The following is a 15995-nucleotide window of genomic DNA, read 5'->3' as shown; positions in this document are numbered from 1 at the left end:
TGTGAGGGAGTGACCTCCATATCAAGAGGTTCAAACGGATTATGAACCGTCACGGATGTTGACGAGGTAGATGGTACCTCTAAATGCTGGAGGGCCTTTGCCCTTCGCATCTTTTTCTTTTCCTTATTTGACAAATGGCGTATATTTCCTGGATTTGATTGTGTCTCTGGTTCTTGTTCTGTCTGTGAGGCAGATGTTGACGAACCTTGCTCATTTTGAGAGGACTGGACGGATTCATCGAGTGTTACTTGTTTGGCCTTTACCCAAGATATGGCTGTCTGGCATGAAATTGAAACCTTTGTTACAGGATGATGAACAGGGGTAGAAACAGTGGCTGAATATGATCGAGTTGTAGTGGTTTGAGACTGTGCAGGTATTAACTTTTTGGCTTCTTGGTAGGAAAGGTTGTTTGTGATTTTGATTTTGAGAATCTTTGACTCGAGTTCAAAATTGGGACATGATTTGGATGATGCCATGTGCTCACCGTTACAGTTAGCACATCTGATGTCTTTTGTACAGTCAGTGTTATCATGAGCCCCACTGCAACGGGAGCATACTGGTTTACGAGTGCATGACTTGGCACCGTGTCCAAATTTTTGGCACTTAAAACATCGCAGCGGATTAGGGATGTAAACATCAACTGGGATATTAAAGTAACCAGCTTTAATAGCTTTTGGTAGAGCCGACAGCCCAAAAGTGAACAGGTAAGTATTTGTTTTAATGATATCTGCCTCCTGTTTTCTGGTAAACCGCTTAACAGCAGTTACGCCTTGGTGTTTCAATTCATCAACAATGTCGTCTTCTGTCATATACGCCAGACAACGAGATCGGTCACGGACGATACCTCTGCAAGAGTTCAATGTCCTGTGCACAGAGACAACAACTTGTGTATTAACAAATTGGTGTAATCCCAACAAGTTTACAGATTGCTGCCTCCGGGCACATTCAACAAGAAGGGAGCCAGAACGAAGACGTGTGACGTTTGCTACCTCTCCACAAACACCTTTGATACCCATGGATATAGCAAAGGGATTCAGTTTCATTGGACTACCATCTGCGGTTTCAATAACCAAGAATCTTGGCCACGAATCCACTACCGCTGAAGAGACTTCATCATCAGATGATGTTGAAAGGTGTCGACGTTTATTCGTTTTTGAACCAGGGGGAATGTTGTGAGCCATAGTAATATAATGATTTTCAGCAACCCTGATCTCCACCCGCCATCGAGTGTCAACAAGGACGATCCTGCAGTGGAAACCAAACTGCACGATCAGAGCTACAGGGATGCTATACTCCAGAAATACAGACATAAATAGCTAAGAAATCATAAAAAGAAGAAGTGTCTAGCTGGTTCGGCCCTTGACATTCATCTTAAGAAACTCAGAATTTAGAGGTCTATACCACCAGATTGGCCCATGAGCCACCGCCTTCTGGCATAGGACTCTAGGCAAAATGTAAATTTGCATTAATAAGGTTGTCACAGTCTTTAACCAACAATTTTATGTCATGATTAATCCAAATAAAATGTTTCCATGCACAGGGCATGACATGACCAGCCGATTGATAGAACCGGGCCAGTTCTACCTCCCGTCTAGGTGAAGTAAGGGGCGAAGTGGTGTGTTGGGCAAAAGGAACACGGTTCCAGGCTCCCAGTGCCCTCAACCACCAGCCTCCCGTCCTCCACCGACACAGGGGCGCAACCCACGGCAAACGGGTTGGTGGACCTAATATCCCCGGGTCCACAACGGGGGTTGAAGGGGCTTGGCGTGACCCAGCACCCACCACGAGGAGGTGGCCCTTCGTTAAACTAAACTCACTCACTCATAGTATCTAACCATTTGCTGTAATCGAAGGAACAAGACATGGTTCTCAATATCACTCGTCACAGTGTTCTGTTCCTATTTAACTCCACCAGGATACGTCCTGAAAGCACCTGTCTATAACGATTACTGAGACAATCAGTTCCCATCGAGGACAACATACACACTAAGTCAATAAACGCATGACAAGGGCCATAATTCTGTAACTAATTGTAACACGGTTTTCGTTTTTGAACTCCATCAAGGAATTTATGTCCTGAAAACACTAACGTACTTTAAGTCAAGAAACGCATGACACTGTGAAGCATGGTAACACGGTTTCCGTTTTCGAACTCAACCAAGGCATTACATTTTGTGTCCGGACAATACATACCACTTTTGGTTTCCCGAGCTGTTGAGAAAGTATTACCCAATTGGGGTTACCGTGCACTGAATCAAGAAACGCTTGACAAGGACCATAACACTAACAAATTGTAACACGGTTTCCGTTTGCCAACTCATTCAAGGAATTTATGTCCTGAAAACACAAATCAAATTTTCTTTCCCTATCTATAACGGTATAACGAAAATCTGTCCCCATCATCTCGGACGGACGGAGCTCAAACCTATACCCCTCCCACTTCGTGTCGGGGGATAACATGAACTACACCTCTACCGCCTATGTTACTGGTATCTACTGCCAATCGGGAAGGCATTTGAAAAACGTGGCGACTGGAGAACAGGAGAATTCACGAGAATGGTTTCAGCCAATGACAATAGCTGCCCCATACTAATTTCACTCTTTGGCCCAACAAAGTGGGGCTGCTATAGGTTAGATTTTTAGATTCTGTACAGTAGTAACCAGCAACACCGAAAAATCTCATTAACTGGTTTGGTTTCTTTCACAACTGAACTCCACAACGTGTTTGTATATTATTTTGCTCCAGATATTAATGTCGTTTTAGCAGGTTGATTCAACAAAGAATATTGGCGAAGGTTCTGGTTGTGTAGTCGTTGTTGAACGTCGCACTCAGAAATATCTCAACTACAAGACTTTTGGCCAGCTACAAACTTATAACGCATTTGGAATTCAGTCGAGAGAGTCTCTGCTTTCTCAAAACGTACGTTCGTTTACCCTATTTAAGCCCTAATAAGAAGTTTGTTTGTTTCATGAAACAACCGACAGATCATGAGTTCACGAACTTAAAATCATTCAGCTGCAGATTCTTACGTCAGCCCGAGTCTCATGTATCCATGTAGTGTCTAAGGATAAGTACTATTAACAGTATTTATCACCCTAACTGGGTACTATCATGCCAAGTGGTTAATAGTTTGTGTTATTACTCAAGCTTTGAAGCAGTTCAGCAAAGATATTGAGATGATGATAAGAAACCCCGAGCAACCCCTTTCAAGATCCTCTGGGCCTTCGTACTTTCTGCAGTGCTTTTAGTGATTCAGGGATGGATCCAAAGTCTATTTAGTGACATTCTACAGTTTGGCACATTTTAACATCATCATTGGGATATCAAGGGTTCAATCTTGAAAATGTAAGAACTGATGAAAGCGGCAACATATTTTGTTGATATATGTTTCTGAACATTCCTTCGTACATTCCCGTGAAACATGACTTGTAGTTGAATGTCACCGGAATGCATGTTATATGAGGAATCCATAATAATCAACCATTTTCCATAATCTTTTTTCAACCATTATGGCTGTTTCAGGCCGTGCTGTTACTGTCCCTACTACGATATGAACCACCTTCCTATGGCAAGTACACGTTTCCTGGTTATGCCAGTATCATTGGTTGGTTCGTTGCGTCAGCTCCACTATTCTTCTGCCAATCTACGCCATCACTACTTTGTTCGTAGTGAAATCATAATTTCATTAGTAAACATAGTAGATGTGTTATCGGAATCTTCATCATGGTATGAGGGAGTAGGTCATATGTAAAGCTGGCGAGGTCTCGCTGTGCGGTAATTTGTATTCTGTATTTTGTATTGGCCCTGTATTCTACTGATCGCGCATGCTCATGCGTATTTCATACTGACAGGCTACCAATATAACATCTACTATGTTTAAGACATAAAATTGAAATTTTTTCAAGCACACATAGTGTGTAGAGTGAAATTATAATTGCATTAGAAAACATAAGACCAGACCCTATCTCCCATCCTGAAGTGCTATGATTGTTTTGCATTGCTATGAATTGTTTTAATTTCAGGCGCTTCATTGAACCTGTCAATCTTAGTGGATTTTAAAACACATTACAAATATGAATTGATCTAACTGATTCAACCAAGACATAGTTGGTTGGTAAAGCTATGTTTTTTTGCTTGCAGTTGAGTGACGTTTGAGTGGACCAGAGAGGAGCCAGAAGAGGAGTGTGCTCCACAGATGACTTTTGTTGTCTTCACTGGCGAATTGGCATTTGATTCCATATGTAGGGGTTTTGTTTGTTCATCAAGAACTTTGGGTTTGCTTTACCTTGGACCTTCCTAGACCAGTGGTAGATAATCATTATGATGTTTTCCCCTTCACTTTGTGTTCTTCTTAATTTCGGCCCTTATAATAAGGGTTTATGTGTAATTTGCCTAACGAGATCAGCTTTAAATATGGCCTACTTCCTGACACCAAGATGAAGATTCCAATAGTACATCTACCATGTTTACTAATGAAATTATGATTTCACTATGAACAAAGTAGTTCGAAACGTTCAGTTAAATACATTATATATACTGAACATCATTGAAAACGCACCAGTCTAAAGTTGTCCATATTTTCATCACGATGGATTTCAGCATGCCAATGATCAATGAATATAACTAACAAGAAGTCGAAGGGCATGTCCAGTTGTAAAAAATGCTTTAGAAACAAATTCCTGTCCTCAGTATGACTCTTAATTCCATAAAGGCATCAACATGCAGTCACGCGATGAAAAAAAGCGCGAATTTCATTCTGATATCATACTGACTGTGACATTAAAAGCAGGTGTATGAGAACCGATTCTCATTGCTTCACTAACGATTGTGAAACGAGAACAGAGATGCCGAGGTTAACACCTCAAGAAAGAGAACGTGCACTAGGCATGATTCAGGTTGGCACCAGCAGCAGGAATATTGCTCGACAACTTGGACTTGGCCACTCGACCATCGTTAGGCTTCATAGACGACATAAGAAGACAGGCAACACCCATGACCTTCAAAGACCTTGGCAACAACGTTTTACGACGCTCCATAAGGATCGCCATATTAACCTTGTCCATTTCAGTGATTGAGCACTGCCGATTGCCAGGACTGCTGCACTAGTTCAAGGTTGACGTGGGGGTCATCAGCGCTCACTCCATGCGACGCCGTCTACACGCTACAGGGCTCCATGCTCGACGTTGGACCAATTCTGACTGTCAGACACCGTAATGAGCGTATACAATGGGCTAGCAGGCATTTTCAGTAAAGGTTACAACAATGGCATGGGGTGGCAGTAACTGACGAGTCACGTGTTCATCTACGTAATGCTGACGGCCAATTACGTGTTTGGCGTAGACGTGGTGAACGTTATGCTGATGAGTGTATGGTTCAGACAGACCTTTGGGTGATGGGACTGTCATGGTCTGGGGTGGGATGAATTACAATCACAGGACTGCCTTCATGCCTGTAAAGGGAGAGTTAATGTCGTTTATTACCGTGAGCAGATTCTTTATAATCACATCGTATCTGTCTTTAATCACCACCAAGATGTCCATATTTTTCAACAGGACAACGCACGGGCACACACAAGTAAAGTTTCCATGCAGTATCTGGCCCAGCAACACATCCTGGCCAGCACAGTCGCCAGATGTATCCCCCATGGAGCACTTGTGGGACGAAATTGGTCAAAGTCTTTCGCGGCGACAACAGATGCGAAACATACGGGAACTTGAGGCTGCACTACTGCAGAAGTGGAATGCCATCCTCAAGAACTCTATTCGGACACTTATTGACTCAATGAGGAGACGTTGAACTGCATGGGTCAATGCAAATGGCGGTCACACGCGATATTGACTTTTCGATTGGACCCCACGTGTGTTTGATCCCATCTGACTGTGGAACATGAATGAGCGTCTTTTCTGTGTTGTTGTTTTAGTCAGTCGTCCATCTGTTATTATCAACTCAAAAAATATCAACTCCTTACACGTGCTTTTCATAATCTGAACTTTTATAAGTAGTGCCTTTTCAATGATGTTCAGTATATAACATTTGTACAGGTGAACGTGTTTGATGTACAAAGTTTCTGTTGTGTCTGTTAGTTGATTAGATAGATTATATTGCTAAATAACATGAAATGATTTGTATTTGTCATGTGTAAACACCCGGTGCAGTTACACAGCTGTAAATTACATTTTTGAATGTAATACATATGTCATGTAACACCGATAAAAGTTGTCTTAATCCAGGGTTTATCTCCAACTGATGATATATTGTTATGTAATGATGCTCTTGTGGCATTACACCCGTGAAGGCCCGGGTTAGAATGTACCTTCAGTAACCCATGCTTGTCGTAAGAGGCGAATAACGGGATTCGGTGGTCAGGCTCGCTGGCTTGGTTGACACATGTCATCGGATCCCAGTTGCGAAGATCGATGCTCATGCTGTTGATCACTGGATTGTCTGGATAGCTGGAATATTGCTGAGTGCGGCGTAAAACTAACCTCACTCACTCTAGTGTCATAACACATTAGACAATCACGTGATAGACGTCTTCACATGGACAAAGGCATGCAAGTGACACATTTATTTTAAACACATCTGCTCTAAAAGAACTGTTCTTTCCCCTGATAAGAAACAAAAGAGTGTATTTTTCTACTTGAACAATGCATTTGAAATATAAAGTGTTGAAGAAAGTCAATATTTTTTCCGATTCTGGTTAGTCCATAACTGGAGTTTGTCTTGTATAAATGAGTGCTGTTAGGTGACAGTTCAAGGTTCTGATATTATCGTAACGAATGTTCTATATTCTAAGTCTCATCAAAGAGACAACACAACTGCAGAAGTAAGCTTGGCAAAATTTTGCTGTTTATGCACTCGATCCATCTGATGGTGGTGTTTCACTATACCTGTACCTTCCCTTATACACGTGAAAGTTTATTTGTCACAGAGTGCTTAGTATTCTTTGAACTGTCTCGATATTCCTTTCGGCGAAGTGGATCTGCTGGACACCACAAATCCTCTGGCCTCAAAGCCAGTTTGATACTCTGAAATGTAAATGTGTTACTTTACTGTTTGACTTTACATAGAAAATAAATCTGTTTGTGTGTCCAATTCTCCCGTGACTGCAACAGTAAATGCAGTGGTCCATTACTTGGTCAGCAGTGACCCCTGATAAAGTGACGAACACTTTTTGTTCATTTATATTTTTCTGAAAAATCCTAGATCTCCTGATATATATGCACATTTTGTGTTACACTCCTCCTTTTCTGTCAGTCATTGACATGTTATTTCACTTGGCATCAGACATCCTTAAAGATATCCTTAAATTCTTTGTAAGCAATGGCCCTCAACCATATCCTGTGTTGTCAATCTAAAACTAACAATGCCAGTAACAATGAACGCTGGCAGGTACCTGTTTGAGTGTGTGGGACACCAGGTGCTTCCTCACTGCTTTGATAGCGTAGATTGGCAGAGGAATAAGTGGAGCTGACGCAACGAACCAACCAATGATACTGGCATAACCTGGATATGTGTACTTGCCATAGGAAGGTGGTTCATATCGTAGTAGGGACAGTAACAGCACGGCCTGAAACAGTATTAATGGTTGAAAAAAGATTATGGAAAATGGTTGATTATTATGGATTCCTCATATAACATGCATTCCGGTGACTTTCATCTACAAGTCATGTTTCATGGGAATGGACGAAAGAATGTTCAGAAACATTGGTTGACAAATGCCGCTTGCATCAGTTCTTACATTTTCAAGATTAAACCCTTGATATCCCAATGTTGATATTGAAATGTGCCAAACTGTAGAATGTCACAGATAGAATTTGGATCCACCCCTGAATCACTTACCAAAAGGACTGCAGGAAGGACAAAAGCCCAGAGTATCTTGAAAGGGGTTGCAAGGGGTTTCCCTATCATCATCTCAATGTCTTTGCTGAACTGCTTCAAACCTTGAGTAATAACACAAACTATTAACCACTTGGGATGACCACTGTTTGACACTACACGAATACATGAACTCGGGCTGACGTCAGAATCTGCAGCTGAATGATTTTAAGCCTCCTGAAATCATGATCTTACGGTTATTTCATAAAACAAACAGAAACATCTTACCAGGGCAAAAATGCTTTATACGTTTGTCGCTGGCAAGAGTTTCAGATAATTATGTCTTCGTTTATTTAGCGATGTGTCTTAGTGCGGCGTTGAACAACAACTGCACAGCTAGAACCATCGCCAATATTCTTTGGGGAAGCAGCCTGCTAAAACGACATTTATATCTGAGCCAAAATAATATAAAAAGACGTTGTGCAGTTCAGTTGTGAATGAAACAAAAGCAATACTCAATAACACCCGGAATTTGGCCAACACATGATGTTTATCTCCTCAATCAAGATTTTGAAAGCAACAACTAACACTTCTTTGAACATCTAGAGTCAGCGTGAGGAAGCTTTTAGTATTAAATGATTATATTGACGTTGACATGATTATGAAAATTATTGATCTCAATGTAAGACATGACAATGAATAATACAAAATGCCTATCGGAGAGTGGTCATCATAACAAATGTTATATTTGGGATTACACTTACTTAATATAAACGGCATATTCTAGTACTCTTGGGTGGAGTCCAATCTGGGATTCGAACGCATGCTATCAGAGTGAGGAACCCATTTGTCACTCAGAGCTTCCACAAATATAGTGGTGGTCCAAACACTCTGTGTACCCCACTTACAGATGGAAATTGGTACGGCTCCCATGGCCAAAATTTATACTATGAAAACAATGTCTCTCAGGAAGTAGTCAGAGGTTACAAATATTACATTTGGGATAACCCTTTCTACAAAAAGTTCAAATTATAGGACTTGGTTTATTGAGCCCCATCCGAATTTGGAACAAGAACGTACAATCCCAAGTATAATATTTGCAGCTATATGGCGGCGGTCTGTTAATAATCGAGTCTGGTCCAGGAAATCCTGTGATCAACAGCATGGGCATCGATCTCAAATGGAATGTGTCAAACAAGTCAGAAGGAGCCTGAAAACCCGATCCCGTTCGACAAGCATGGGTTGCTGAAGACAAATGCTAACCCGGATCTTCACGGGTCTAAGATTCGATAAAAATGTAGTTCATAGTATAGCACAGTGACGTTTCATCCAGCCTTACCGTAAATCCAGACAACAGCCAAGCATTCCAGTGTACAAAATAGCAGTATGGATAAGGCGCCCAAATACCAGTCCAGCAGTTGGTATATGTAGGGTCCTCCCTGGAATGAATAAATTAAGGTTCCTTTTATCTAACTGAAAAGTCACCACAATGGAACTAGGGCTTGTTGTCGATAGAGCATCGATACTCGTCAACTAAATATCGATAAATATCTGAGAGGTGCAAAATTGCCCCCAGCGTGTGGATAAATCAATATGATTCCATGTTTTTGCATGAAGTATTAACAAAACTGAACTCTGAGCAATTTGAGAGCTTGAATAAAGCTTTGTATGTTGTGTGAGATAATTAAAACGTGTTTCTGTCACAAAAGGTAGTGTACAATGGTAAATCTCTTTATTCCATTACTGAAGAGGCCACAGGCCTATAGTACAAAAAATAAAAACAATAATGGCATACAATCACATTGTTTGCAAACGTTATTATCTTTGTTCAAAAGCATGGTGGATATACAAACCAAGTTTACGAATATAAGTTGTATTATTGGAGTTCATAATCAAATTTAATTTAAACATGGTAGGATGTTAATAGTAATATTGTGGTAGATATTTTGTCCTTTAAACAGTATAGTAAGGACATACCAGCAAAAAGTGGAACTCATCTTCAATTACATTTAGTGCACAAAATTTGCACAATCTGTTTTCTCTTGGAATATCATAATATCTGCCCTTCTCGATCATAAGATCAAGTGAAGAGCATCTAAATCTGGATAACGAAACGTGGAATTTTCTTAGATTAATATCGTGTAGGTATTGCTCTGTATGGAAAAAAAAATTTAAAAGTACAGTAAAAAGTGGATTTGGGCGACTGTATTAAAGATGAGTTCCAGGTCTGAATACTTTACAATAGTGTCGATAGCACACTTTTCATATCTATAATCATTAGTATTTTTTCCTGTTGACGATATTTCCGATTATCGATCATTTTGCCTGCCATAAATGGAAACCTCCAATTTTATTATGGTTTCGTTTAAGTGAGTTAAAGCTTATAGTAACATCGGCAGTATTGCAGCCATATCGTGACTAAAACTAGATATTAAATTCCTGATAAATACAATTAATTTTTTTAATGTTGTCTACTAAGGACAGTAAAACCAACTAGAATAACACAGAAGCAAGAATTAAAACTAGCCTCTATCTCTACAATTTGATATTAATCAGGACAAAACAATATAAACAAAATGGGCTATCGCGTATCGCCAGGAACTGAAGGGTGATCACCAGACTAGAGACCATGGAGACTGTACTCATCCAGGTTGGTTTTATATCACGCCTTCAGCCGCTGGCAAATGTGCTCAAATTTAGCCATGATTTAAAATGACACAAAATACTACGCTTTAAAAATCTAGTAAGTTTAATTTAATGTGAATGTTTCGTCACTTACGTGCCCTCTCAAGAGGACAATAATATTACAATACTTTAATCCCCTTTGAGGATACAACAATCTCAGTTACTAGTTTAAACTTCCAATATTATTTTTTTTACATCTATCTGCAATACAAATTATTTAAAAAAAATTCATTTAGTTCTATTTCATTTAAACTGTTCCTTAATTGTTTTTGCTCTGAAATAGTTATCCCTTGTGATGGAAAAATCAATACAGTCAGGCAGGTACATGCTTGACCGTGAGTTTTTCATCACAATGGATGCAAAATGGTGGATCCTCACCTTTCAATAGATGTTAGCGAGTATATCTTGTATGGCCAATGCGGCATCGTCTTAAAATGACTTCTTCAAATCTGGAGTGATAACCCTCGTGGGTGTAACCGATGGTTGGTTCAATTGCATGTACTTTATTGATACCTACTTGTGTGTCCAACTTATTCTGCATTAGATAATGTCAGATCTATTCACAGCTTTCTAATCTGAGTATGGTATAATAAGTGGTGCCACATATTTGTTAGGTGCTGTCGTAGCTGCAGCATCAGCCATTTTGTTACCACTGATTCCAACATGACTGGGTAACCAGCAAAAGAAGATAACGTATTGGACAATAAATTATTAACTTCAACTAAAAGTGGATGTTTACAAGATAGATTTATAATGCTCTGAAGGAACGAGAGTGAATATATGATATATTGTTTATATTTAGGGTGTTTTTTAAATAGATTTAAGAGCCATTAATATAGCTTTTGCTTCCGCTGTAAAAATAGAGTGGTTATCTGGTATTCTAGAAGATAGCGTTCTGGATCCAATGACAGTGGCACAGCAACTGCGCCACCGTAATTGGATCCATCTGTAAACATCGATTTGTATGTATTATATTTACGTTTTAATTGATGGAATTCTTGTTGATATTGTAATTCATTACTTTCTTAGATTTTTTAAGTTGTCAGTATTAGGTCAACTTGTGCCCTGACTGAGTGCCAAGGAGAAGAAAGAAGGCGGTATGGAGATATATTATCCAGCTCAATGCTAGCAGCTGAAAGGAAAGGTTTTACTCTTATTCCTTGAGGCAGAACAAGAGAAGACGTCTTGTTGTACAGATCCTCATAGTGTGTATTAAAGACAGTTATATACCTGGTTGACCTGATTAGAATATTGTGTAATGATATACTGCAAAGATACTTTGATCAGGCTTAAACACAGTCTTATACCATGGCGGTGGATAGAATCAAGTATTTTGGGTTGCCTTTAAAGGCTCCACCATATACGATTGCGCCGTAATCAAGTTTTGAGCGGATGGGTGATCTCACCTCACGACTTTCAACAATCCAAGTGCCTTCAAGCATGTATTTTTAAGGTATTTAATATTGGGTAAGAAAGTCAAATGAGAATCAAAGAAAAAAGCCAAGAACATCCCTTCACAACCTTGATGGGGTGCCATTTAAAAATAGTTCTGGATATTAATGCGGTCTATATTTTCTGCAGAAATGTAAGCAATTCTTTTTCTGATAAATTCCAACTGACCTTTTATGGATTTTACTGAGACAGTTGTAACTGCCTCTCTGTTGTATGCATATTTTACCACCTCAGGAAAGATCAAAATCATCCACGAAGTTATAAGAGTTCTCGTTTTAGCTGACCATCCCCTGAATGATGTCTGTCATCATCAAGAAGTCGCATGTCCAGGACACCGCCAGTTTGTCTTAGCCAGGCCACTGTGGTTTATTATGTATGTTTACATCTTTACTGCATGTCAGTCTGATATTCTTACTGCACCTGTAGTTAGTGCCCCAAGGAAGATACACATGCTTTCTATGCTTGATTTATCGTTGTAGAGTATCAATCATCGCTCGACATATGTTTGTTAGTAATTGCATTCGTTTGTGTATAAACGATTAAGATGTTTTGCCAGCATGTTTCGTCTGCATTCTGAGCAAGCTCCAATATTGTCAGTTGTTATCCTCGTGTCCCTACCTCTGTGCATAATACAATCCCAAGCAAGAAGCTTATCCCGCACACACCGGCTGTCACAAGATGGCGTCTTTTGGTTAAAGCGGCTGGATATTTGTCTACCATGGCTGTTGTAAGGACCTCAATATTCATAAACTGAAAACGATATTCATTTAATGAGCATGTGCATTTGTTTCGAAATTATTGACACACAGAATTAAGAATGGATCATTTTCAGCGTCCGAAACACATAGACATATATTTCTTTCAATTCGTTCATTTAATGAGGTATGAGATTTTCCAAATTGATGTCATGATGGAAATATGGACTTTAATGAAGTTAAGTGATGTTTGCCAATTATTTATATACCAGAAGCGGATTGAAACATGTTCATCTCATTCTTAACGCTATTGTATATATTGAATACATACTACAAGAAGTGTCGATTTTGGATCAGTCAGGGCATCCACAGACCCTCGTGTCTTTACGAGGATAAAAAGATTATTATTATTAACTCTCTCCAGATAACCCTCGACTCAAAATGCTTCACAGTACAATACATGAACACTCATTACACCTACCAATTCTTTATTGTTATTTTTGCAAGTCGATTGAAAGCCGATTTTGACCCTCAACTAAACGATCTAGTCACAAATGGATGACAATAGGTCCGCACAAAACGGGTGTGTGATCGGAGCAAGCCCTCTGATTGGTCGACGCTTGTTAAGGAGACATTTACAGTTAATGATTTTCATTTGTGAAGCCATTGCTGGAAACAAATTCTTACATTTCCAAGTCAAGCAGGTGACGAAATTCAAAATTCCAATTGCCAATTCATACAGAATGTACAGATTTACAAGCGTCGACCAGTCAAAAATGATACGATGATATTTGCACTCGTTCAGTGTGGGCGATCTTACCTGTGAATCAAGTCCGGCTGTAAGCAACACCAGGAAGAATAGAAATGACCAGACTTGTGGCATTGGAAGTTGGAATAAAGCTTCTGGATACACAACAAAGGCCAATCCTGGACCTGCCAAGTATTGACAATCCATCTTAGTTCTAAACTTTGGCAGCTGAGATATGTCACAAACGTTCTTGAAAATAGTACAAATATACTAGCCTCGAAGAGAAAATGTGCTTTGTTAATTTTCTCTCTAAATTTGAAAACATAACAATGAAAACTTACCTTGTAAACTTTAATAGGGTATTGCGATCATACGAAGACAGCAGAACCGCATGTCTATGACATTGACGTTACGAGTCAAAATGCGGGTAGATGTCAAGCACTAATGTCACAATCTCAGTTACGTGTATGCATGAACAATAGTGCAGCATGTGTTTTCTCCGGATCTGGCGTAGAGACCATTTCATCAGTCCAATACTTTCCCCTTCAAGGAATAATTAAATAGGAGAGGTGTTTCCGCCTCTTGATGTAAGCAATCACCAACGACACGTACACCGTGGGACCTAGCATTGTCGTGTGTGAAGACTGGTCATGTGTTCAGTGAAATTGTGTCTGTATACTAGTATTAAGCACGACTTTGAACCTTTACAATACTCACCACTGGAAACCACTTTTGAAATAGAAACACCAGTCTTCTCTGACATGACGCCAAGGGTGGCGAATATCACAAATCCAGCGAAGATGCTTGTTCCTTCTGATACAGCAGTCACGATGATGGCGTCTCTGATACAGATTATGTTCGTGGGAAAAGAGAAGAGAAGAGAAGGGGTTTGCCGAACACAGAATTTACAAGATGACATGATATGATAAAGAGGTTATCACGCTTACAGTGTTTTGTCCCTTTAACATACTTGCGTTATAACCAGCATATCTACATCAGTACGACAATAAATGTTACATTCATGGTACCACGTCCGTGGCAACCCACAAGAGAAATGAAATAAAACAAGGAAAACTCAGAAAAGATTCGGATTGCCTACCAAAGAATTCCATACATGATAAATCCAACGAAGCTTATCAAATGCCTCGACATTTTACACAATGACTGAAATGAGAAGCAAGAGTCTACACTCTGGTCTATAGTGTCATCGATTCATTCATCACGTTAATACACAACTTTATCGCAGTCGATAATTGCTGTCTCCTTCAATATGCTACCGCTGACATTCCGTGAACATTTTAAAATTTGACGCATCAGTGAAAACATTATGTCCGGTGCAATTCCCTATTTGGAGTGAGTGAGTGAGTTAATATTTAACGTCACATCGGCAATATTTCAGCCATATCGTGACGAGAACATTTGATATTGAAATTAAATATATGTATATTATAAAAAAAACTGCCGACGAAGGGCAGTAAAACAACTAGAATATCACAGATATGTATGTAAAGCTAGTAATTGAATCTAAAACGTTATAACTACAGGGGAAAACAATACAGTATAAAAATGGGCTATAAATCGCCAATAACTGAAGGTAGATCACCATACCAGGGACCATTGGGACTTACATTACTATTGCTCCCTGTATGGACCCTAGTTGTATTTACACAATCCCTTCAGCCATTGGCGACAGAAGAGAAATCTAGCCATAAATTAAAAACACACATATTCTACGATTAAAAACGTGGCAAGCCTAAATTTTCTTTGAAAGGTTTTGGGACTTACGTCCCTATTTGGACTTGAACCATATGTTCTTGTGTTTTTACAGGTAATTGACTTGTCTATGCATGTGTCTGTGATTGGGGCCATCGATAAGTGAAAATGTGCTTACGAATCGAGATTTCCCTACAATAATATTAGGATTTACCTTGACAGGATTCGTGGATCTATCATGTACGGCACGTGGAGATTCTTTGGTAGGCTGTCCGAATCTGATTTCAATTTTATTTCATTTATTTTTATTTCATTTTTATTGTTTGGCTTGTTGTAGTTTTGCCATGGACGTGGTACCAGGCACCTTTACATTAACACTATTTGATGATAATGCACACGCCCATGAAAGAGTAGGAATCAAGATTCGTTCACAATACTGGGATTTACCTGAGACAGGGCTCCTGGAACTGACTGTAGCTGGAAGCAGTGCCAATCATTCCCCAGCCCACAGCCAGCGAGAACATCACTTGGATACACGCTTCAAGCCATACCTGTTGAACATGCAACGGAACTGACAATGCGATTCACTGTAAAACAGTTGTAATTGTAAGACACTGTTTCTGTTAAGATTCCGCCCCTCCGAGGTAATGAAGATCTGCATCACGTGGCGCATTCCTCTCACATCAAGTTGACACGCTGGAGTACTGTTCAAAACAGTGCATAACTCCCTCATTCAGCTTAAATATAGCAAACGACACCTCACTCACTCAAACATTGAACTTGAAGGCTGCCTTTGTTGTAACTCATTCGTCATCACTACGCTAATGACTTTAACACACCTGTGCGTGGAGCAGTCTACTGAAGTCTGGTGTGAGGTAGTACA

The 15995-nt window shown here is 39.7% G+C and overlaps 1 long non-coding RNA gene across 1 annotated transcript; it reads right to left on the bottom strand.

Annotated features, from left to right (window-relative positions):
• Positions 1–9175: 9175 nt before the first annotated feature.
• LOC124290895 lies at positions 9176–13583 on the bottom strand. The gene is made up of 3 exons (XR_006902075.1): positions 13472–13583; positions 12575–12706; positions 9176–9258 (listed from the first exon to the last, which is right to left on the bottom strand). It is a non-coding gene; the product is annotated as an uncharacterized LOC124290895 (long non-coding RNA).
• Positions 13584–15995: the final 2412 nt, after the last annotated feature.

This window comes from Haliotis rubra, unplaced genomic scaffold, assembly GCF_003918875.1.
Source record: "Haliotis rubra isolate DU_JTF1 unplaced genomic scaffold, ASM391887v1 Scf477, whole genome shotgun sequence".
In the NCBI taxonomy this organism is placed as follows: domain Eukaryota; kingdom Metazoa; phylum Mollusca; class Gastropoda; order Lepetellida; family Haliotidae; genus Haliotis; species Haliotis rubra.
This window is presented reverse-complemented; position numbering and strand designations above follow the sequence as displayed.